This window comes from Cryptomeria japonica, chromosome 9 (genome assembly GCF_030272615.1).
Source record: "Cryptomeria japonica chromosome 9, Sugi_1.0, whole genome shotgun sequence".
Classification (NCBI taxonomy): domain Eukaryota; kingdom Viridiplantae; phylum Streptophyta; class Pinopsida; order Cupressales; family Cupressaceae; genus Cryptomeria; species Cryptomeria japonica.
The window spans coordinates 141,656,052-141,665,745 of record NC_081413.1 but is presented as its reverse complement, the minus strand read 5'-3'; positions in this window follow the sequence as shown (position 1 = coordinate 141,665,745).

The window sequence follows — 9,694 nt, the reverse complement described above, 5'->3', positions numbered from 1 at the left end:
AACCTTGCATTCCTCATGGTCATATCATCATCACATTTAGTTTCATCTCGCATTAAGAACATTCATGTCATTTTTAACTTAACATTGCATATAGTTCATTTTTGACATTAGTTTTTCATTAAATCATTTTGCATCATTGCATCAATCATAAATAATTGGATTCATTCATGGGATCAAATTGTCTTTGATTGTTTTAAAATCATTTACTAGGCATTCATATAGTGTCGATTATCCATCATCATTTTATCATCCTTTATCATTTATTATTGCATACATTCATTTATAGTTAAAAAGTGCATTCATTCATTACTAAGTACCTTATTATGCTCATTTTAGGATTCATCCACATTGCATTCATTATCCTCTTTTTAATTGCATTAAGGTGCAGTTATTAAAATCATAAGCTATAGTATCATCACATTATCATTTTTACTTAAATCATATTTAAAGCATTTAGAATCATAAATCCATTTGTTTCCAAAACACATTGGTTCATACCATTTTATATATATCCATTTTTCATTTAGGCATTATCATATAAACATTTGTACTTTACATTTTGTTTATTTATATTGCATTCATTTAACAAAAACATCTAGATGCATATCCATACATAAAATCATTCATTCAACCATTACATTCACATCATCGCATTAATCATCTCATCATTATATTGCAATAGGAAACACCAAAATCCTGTTCATAAATCATCATAAGCATACATCCTCATCATGACATTACATACATAAAGCATTACATCAAAAATCAAACAAATCATACATATATAAACCTGCATTCATATGTCAGTATCCTACATCATAAATCATCATAAAAACATGCATATAAGAAACATCTCATCAATGCATACATGTACACATATCCATCTAAGCAATAACTCATCATCCTGCATAAACATCCATACATATCAACTACATATCATCAAAATATGGGATCTCCTCATATATATCATCTCATATATTAGAGTACAATGAAGTCTACAAAATCGGCTACCAAGAGCCATCCAAGATATAGTCCAAAAAATAAAAAATGATACAATACATATATGCAAAAAATGCTCGCTCAAATGCCACTCTGGCCAAATGCTATCCCAACACCTCCACTTGCTCCACCACTGGTGTCTGCACCACCTGCTCCATCCCTCTGTGGAGGCCTCATCGAACCACCACTCCCTCTTACATCCCCTGATCTCTCCCTCTGCAGCGGACCCATCACACCCCCACTACTCTGCACCCTCTGCGATCGCTCTGATCTGGCCTGCCGCATCTGCGAATAGCTAAAAGCTCGCTGACTAACTGGCACCACCTGCTCATATCAACCCCGCCAATAGTCTATCTCCGCCTGTGCTCGTCGCATCTCCCTCATCACCTCCCCTGTAGGCCCCTGTGCTCCTACTCCAACCCACACTCTCTCCTGCAGCTCTGCCAATCTCTCCACTGCACTATCCCTCTCCCGAAGCACCACCGCCAGCTCTGACTCTCGTGCAAATAGCTGCACATCTCTAGCTGCCGCCTCCAAATCCTCTATCCGAGTCTACAAACGTACTATCATATGATCTCGCATATCTCCAGTGGCTCCCTCCCTGGTATCCATAGCTGCCTCCCTTGCACCACCCTCTCCAGTAGTCCCCTCCCCTCTATCCATCGGGATCTCCCTCTCCATCCCCCTCCCACTTAGCTGAACTCCTCCCTGTATCAATGGTCCTTATGATATCTGTAGAGGCAGTCCACCTCTCCCTCTCTGCTGACTCCGCATCCCCAACCCTCCTCCTCCTCCACCTCCTCCACCCCCTCCTCCTCCATCTCCTCCACCTGCCCTCGGTCCTCAACCTCCTGCCCTCCTCCGTCTCTGTCCCCTCTCATCCTCAAAATCTGGGATCCACTCTGCTGGATCAGATATCCATAGGATCGGGTACGCTGCCTGGTACTGCGTGTACTCATCTATAACACCTGCATCCACAACCCTCGATCGTATGTCCCACGGTCTTGCCTGCAGTGTCCGGAACTCTGCCAATGCCTGATCATATGGTAGCACTGGCCCCCATGCATACCTCTCCCGAATAACTTGAGCATACTCTCCTCATCCACTAGGCAGTCCTTGCTGCCGTCCAAACTGTCTCAGCACTCTCCCAGGCACCTGTCTCTCCACATGGTATGCGGTCCTCCCAATGAGGAATCGAGTCATAAAAATGTAAGGCAGTGCCTCTGCATCATCATCCCATGGCTCACACTCCAAGTATGGCCACCATATAACTCCATCCAGATCGTCCAAAGCCCGCTGGCAGCACTCTAACTTCCCCAGGTGGGGCTGACTCATCATACCGCTATACATGAACATGTACGGTTGATCTACTGCCCGGAATCTCAGACTCACCGGTCGAGTCACTTGTAGGTGCTCCCAAGCCCAAATATGCAACAACGTCATGCCCACTACTAAGGAACCCCTCTCCCGGTACACCACCTCATGGAGCTCCTGATACAGGTGCGCCAGCACGCACGACCCCCACGCAAATCGGGTCCCCTCGGTCATCATCATCTCAATCACCTGCCCCCATCTGACGGCTAAACCATGTGATCGCCTGTCAGGACACAGTAATCCTCCCACAATGCCGGACAAAACTACTGGAAGAGGCTCATATAACGCTGCTATCTCCTCCCAGGCAATAGAGTCATCATCAATGACAACGTCCTCATCAAAAATCCTCTGCACTGCAAGAGTCCCCCAAGATCTATCATATGTGACCAGCTCCCCCCGAATTGAAATCCGCAGGATGCGCCACACATCCTCTAGGGTCACTGTCATCTCCCCCTATGCTAGATGGAAGGTGCACGTCTCGCTGTGCCACCGCTCTACTAACGCTGTGATCAATCCGTGATTCATACGAATCACGAGCATGTGCATCACCTCATATAGTCCAGTCGCGACAATACAATCAATCTCCGCCTCTGTCAATCGATCCCGCAACCCCTATGTCGCAGGATGTCACTCGCGTAACTGCAACATGCCCAGCTCCTCTTGCACATGGACATTCATCAATCACCATCAGTTGTTTTGTTTTCAAACTTTCTTAAGTTTCAACCTAGACTATCAATAGATACTTTGATCAAGTATCTTCGGGTCTCAATAGGTAAGCAATCATAGCCACCTAGACTTCAATGGGCATTTATCCTAACAAATGACCTAAGTCTCATCAGGCTGCTATGGTTCAAAACAACTCCCACTTTACATCACCATCCATCCATCATTGGCATCGGGAGATTTTTCTTCATCCAAACTGGGGCATCTCTTTATCCTAAACACAAAAGCGCTATTTTACCATCAACAATGCTAATTTCCCAGCAATAGCACTACAACCCTAATAAAAGCACTCAATCAGCTATCCCATAACACTCAAACTACAAATGCGCTCAAACAACTACATAGTAGCGCTAATAAAGTTCAAAAGCGCTCAAACATGCCCTCAATAGCGCTTAAACTTGCATATAATAGCGCTACAACCAAACCAAAGCGCTCAAACAATGGAGCAATAGCGCCATTGCGACGTAGTAGCGCTAGTTCATGGAGCAAAAGTGCCAAAACCGTAGTTCCAGCGCTCTTGCTCCGTCTCGACTTGGACTCAGCTAAAAACCTATCAAAAATGCTTAAAAATTAAAATTTTGAATTTGCGTACCGCTGGTCCGTAGTCGTCTGGGCACTGGAACCGTCGGACTTGCTCCAATCTGTGCTCTGCAATCGGTATCGGCATCCTGACTATTGCTTTCTTCTCCAAATGTCACTCTCAGAGCTCTACTTTCACACTGGTCGCGGTCACAAATGATCCTGTTTTCACCCCTTTCATCCCATTTATACCTTTCGCCGTCACCGTAACTTCCCCTCGCTCACCGCCATGGTCCCCATGAACTTCCCGAGCCCCCCATTTCTCCATTTTACCCCTGATTTCTTCTATTTTTCACCCGTAAGGCTAACTCCTTCTCTTCTACCTCCCCTCCACTTCTCATTCTTTTTCGAGAGATCGCCTGATTTTTTAAAAATTTTCGGCCCATCTCTCGAGGGGGCATACCACCCATTAAATTTACATTTTATGGGCATTTTCTTCACACCAGTTTTTCTTTCTTTGAAACGACATGATAAACCGCACCATCTCAAAGAGGGGCAAATGTAGTCACACAAATCTGTCTAGCTTAATTAAATAAATAAATGCTATTTATTTGATTAAAAATCCACTAGCCATCAGTTAATTAAATTAATATTTAATTAATTCATCTCCAAACATTCTTCTATTAATTAAATAAATTATTCAATTTATTTTAATTAATTCATTAAATCAAATTCAAATCAATTAAATAAATAAAATCTATTTATTTAATTAAATCCCCTTTTCCTCTTTTAAATAAATTAAATAAAACATTTATTTAAATCATTATCCCCCCCCACTTGCATTTTCCTACAAATGCAACTTGCACACATTTATTGAAATAAATGAATTTTTATTTTAATAAAATCCTATTTTCCCTCACCCACCAAATCCGCTTGCAAAATCTAATCCCTTTCTAGATTCTTCTAAACCCTTCCTAATTAGCCTAATCCATCCCCTAATTATTGTCACATTCCTAAGCAAAATGGAGTCACTTCTCAAAGACTCCAAAGTCTTTGAAAAGTATTTAATGCTTTGTGTGTTCAACAAATTAACCCCCAAAGTCTTCAAAAACCACTAATGGCTCTTACATGACCATTTATGGCTCTTACATAACCATTTATGGTTATTTCAAACTTGTCCCCCTAAACATTTATTGTTTTGACCTTACTCATCCATTTCACATTTGCACAAGAGTTTATCCATTGGATAAAAGTTTTATTCTTTGAATAAAGAGTTTATTCATTCAGCTAACCTTGACTTTAACTCCCAAGGTCATATCAAGCATTTAATGCTTATTCCCTCCCCTCTCAACCTATCTCACATTGACACTTGTCATCCTGGGATTGGGTTGAAAGCCCTCACATGGATTTGAAATCATTCAATCTTGACCCTTGTTGAGATTGCTCAATCTGAACCATCCACTGCTCCATTTTTCCTATAAATAGAGCCCATTTCTTCATAAACCAGATCCTGAAAACTTGTATGCATTTAAGCTATAGGCATTTTAAGAGAGCATTTTAGCATAATTAACTAATATCTTGTCATTTTGGATAAAATCAATCATTTTAGTATCAATAGCTTAATATTAGCTTCTTTATTTACATTTAGAGCAATATTTCAATCTCAATCCTCCATAAGCATCTATAGTGCAAAAAGCTGCTGAGAGCTACACTATTTTGGAACTTGGAGAGGAGAGGAACAAGGGAGAAGGAGCTAAGAACATGCTAAGAGGCATTTGGAGATGCCTCATTATCTTTGTTTCATTAGTTAGATATATTAGCATGATTTTAGTGTCTCTCTTGATATGCCTGTTTAGATTAGTTTTTGATTGAATAACACTAACGGTTTCTTGTGTGTTTTGTGTTGTTTATCTTAGACTAACCTTGTCCATTTTGCAGGACATCATATATATATATATATATATATATATATATTCCACTTTGAACATTAAAGATTTCCTGTATCTTATCCATCAGTATGATCAACAAGTTTTCTGGGACCTCAAAACCCTCTTCCCTTAAGTAATCCGCCCACCAATTACAATGAGGTGATTCAGGTGAATCCTTAATATGATTCCAGACTAACAGAAATTTTGCATTCCTGGGCATAGTAGGAAGCATTAAATGAAAAATTACATACACCATAACAATGCAACAAATGAAAAAACTCATGATTCTGATGATTTGAAAGAGATAGAATTATACACCGGAGAGAAATAGATCATAACTTAATTTCTATTGAATAAAATTACTACTTCCGTCACAAAATAAATTTATATATAACTCCTTCAAGAACCTGCACAAAGCTTGACACTAAATGCTTTTTATTTGCTCTGTAAATGACTATACAACTTTCTCCCTTCAGTGCCTTCACCTAGAGTCTAGAATCACTACTGGAACCAGAAAAGGAACCCCAAAGGCACCATAATTTTGGAACCCTCAAGAGACCCCCCCAAAAAGAACCCTTCTAATGGCCTTGATTTCCCTTTTTATAGAAGAAAAGGGAGCAACAAGCTTTAGGCCAAGAGGCACATGTCAACAGAACATTTACTCTCAACAATTAGGCGTAAAAGGCCATATGCGGAATTCTGTTACAAAAATATTCTTTATCTGTGCGCTGGCTGTGAATCAAAATTTTTAGAAGAAAAACTACTTGAGCCATGTCATTATCGCCCTGATGCCTTTAGATGGAATGTGAGATGTTACGTTTTGTCCAACAGATCGTTTCCCTTCTCGGAAGGGATACTGGGACCTGGCAAGAAGTAAAGTCACCCCTAAAAATTAAAATAGAGGAGGAGCTTCATCCTTCATGCCTAGGAACAGAGAAAATGTAAAGAGGAGATCGAGCCTTCATGCCTAGGATCAGGGAAAGTGAAAATAGGAGCTTTAGGGTAAACGTAATATGTTGGGGAGGGGTCACAACTTCAATGTCCTCACAAAGATAACTGGCTGCCACTCCCCACCCAAACAAATCCTTCTTTCATTCCTCGGTGGGCTCCTTCTTCAAACCCCCTGCCATCCTATGGCAGAGTAGAAGCAGAGGATGTGCCATGCGTGGCCTTTCTTGATAAGAAAAGGCTTTCACACCCCCTTTGGCAAGCCTTCTCACTTTCACAACCCCTCTGACAATAAACAAACTCGCATAAAAGAAAACAAAAAAATACCCATCCGGTATCACAGAGCATACAACAACTCCATGCACGATCCTGCTCAAACATCATCTTCCTTTCTGAGGAAAAACCACTCTCAGAAAATAAAATAGGTTTCTTTTCTCTTCTACCAATTAAGTCACCACTCCATTGTATTTATAAACTTTTAACACTTCATCTGGTGATGCTCATTCACGTGGAAAATCATTGTTTTGGTGCTTTTCAACATGACTCTAGACTCTAGAAGTCATGCCTATCAAATCCACTGCATCCTACTAAGGCTCATCTTATGTGAACGATTTTGTTCTGATTTTATTCCTCCTTAATTGTACAAATTTTGCTTCAGAATCCCTGACAACAAGCAACCTCTGATTTCTCAGAGAAATCTGTGATCTCCCATCTCTAACTCAGAAGCTATTCAATCCTTTTATGCCTCTAAAACTGTCATCCTTGCTTGTCTAATCAACCTCAACTCAAGAGAAACCTTCAAACTAGTCCCTCAGGAATGAGTCGGCATCCAAGCCTTAAAAAATCCTTGTACATATTAGCTTGCCACCACAGTTGTCGCTAGCTCTCATGTTTGTTTAATGTTAGCATTTTTAGGTCGCGAGTTAGTGACCAGATAATTTGTGGTTAGGTTTTATGGTTATCGCAAGCTTGCGAGGTAAAATGTTTGAAGATGTGATCAAGCCACGAGCTGGCGACAAGTTGGTTTGGGTTTACATTGCGTAGTCTCTAGCTTTTTGGGTGTTAGTTATTTATGTTACTGAGCTGGAGATTGTTAATGAAATTGCTTTGGTCGCATGGTCTTGAGTTGGTCTGATGTCACAGTTGTCGCTAGCTCTCATGTTTGTTTAATGTTAGCATTTTTAGGTCACGAGCTAGCAACTAGACAGTTTGTGGTTAAGTTTTATGGTTATCACTAGCTCGCGAAGTTAAATGTCTAAAGACCTGATCAAGCCGCGAGCTTGCGAGTGAAGTGCTAACGGTTAAGAGATAAACAGTTTTATGTTGGTGAGTACGCGACAAGGGTTAAAGTTACCACTATCTCCAAGTCACTGCTGTGACGAGGACTTAACATTTTGTGGTCGAGAATTGGCGAGTGGCGGTTCAGTTTCCCTCAGTCACTAGATCTTGAGGTTATGAAGGCTTAGCATTTTTAGCTTGCAAGTTGGAGATAGAGTCGTAAGGGCTTGTTGCTAGGTCGTGAGATTTTCTAATGGGCAGTCTTTCAGGTAGAGAGTTGATGACTGTGTGCCACATGTTTTAATGACTTGACAGGGACTGCTGAGGTGCCAATATGTTTTTTTTACATTGTGGGAAAAGGTTGAAATTGCCAATATATTTTTTTTATAGTTTGAAAATATCTTGAAATCACCAATATTTTTTTTTTAGGTTTGAAAATAGGTTAAAATCGCCAATATATTTTTTTAATGGTTTGAAAATAGGTTGAAATTGCCAATATTTTTTTTTATGGTTTGAAAATAGGTTGAAATCACCAATGCAAATATTTTTTCTGGTTTTAAAATCATTACAATTCGCCCATGCAAATATTTTTTTGGTTTTAAAAAATTACAATTTGCCTGGATTTTTCACAAACTTTGAGTGATCATGAATGATTCACCAATGGAGATTATTATTTTTTTCTGTAAACCGCAAAATTTCGCCAGTAAAATTAAAATTTTCCTTTGCAATTATACACCTTTCACCAGGTTTTTACACCTTGTCCAAGGGGGGAGGTTTCTTAAAGTTTTTCCAGATTAATAGGTTAAAAAGAACTTGGGTACCATAAGACTGGGTAGAAAGAAAAGAAGAGAAGCCCTAGGTGAGGTATCACAAAGACAAAATGAAGAAAGAAAGGTGCAACACCATACGAGGAAAGAAAGAAGATGAAATCCAATATGGCAAGATAAGATGTAGAGTTTGATAGAAAAATGTTGGAGTTGAGAGTAGATTTAGAGAGGTGTAAGATTGTGGTAACGTAATGTCTTAAGGACAGAAACCAAGAATATGTTTGGTGGTGGCCAATGAACAAGAAGTTGAAACAACTTGCAAAGAAGATTGTGAAGAAAAAATAAGGTAAAGGATGGCTGCCTTAAGAGTAGAAGGTAAAAGTATGAGGAAATTTTCAAAGGGTTCAGATAGAAAAAAATTTCCAAGTGAGAAACATGTAATATAGGAGATGAAGGAAGTTCTCATTATGGAGGACATGAAGAAAAATAATGAAAAATGGAGAGTAGAAGAAGTGCATAAAGAAGCACTCAAAAGAGGAAGTGACAATGAGAGGAGGGTGTCCATGAAGGAGGCACTCATGGAGACATTTTGGTCTCTTGTTTTATTTTCTAATGTTTTTCTTAAGTATGTGTTTGTACGTATAAGAAACCTAATAAGGATGGTCAAGAACAATGCTTTGGAGTTGATAAGAGAAAGGGCAAGTTGAAGGCCCATAGACAATGATGAAGATGAGAAAGAGAGGAGGCTAGTTGCATCAATATATCAAGAAGAGCTTCAGTAGAGGTATATTGTAAAGATTCTAAAAATAAAGATGAGGATGATAAAGATTTCGGATATGGTAATGAAAATAAGAGAGAAACCCTAGAGTTTCATGATGCCTTGGAACATGATGTAGATGTAGGACAAGATGTCTACAAAGAGTAAAAGCTAGAAAACAAAGAAGCCAATGGTGGTAGTAAATTATAACAATAGGTAAAAGGAAGTCATAATGCTGATTTTGGTTATATAAGTGGAATATATAACCAAAATAAAGACATTTTAGTAGGCCTCTACTAAAAATATAGAGGCCTATCACTTTGGTAAATGTCTCTTATAATATTTTTTGCTAAATTATTTACAAATATGATGATGACGTTCTTCCTAGTATAATGTATCCT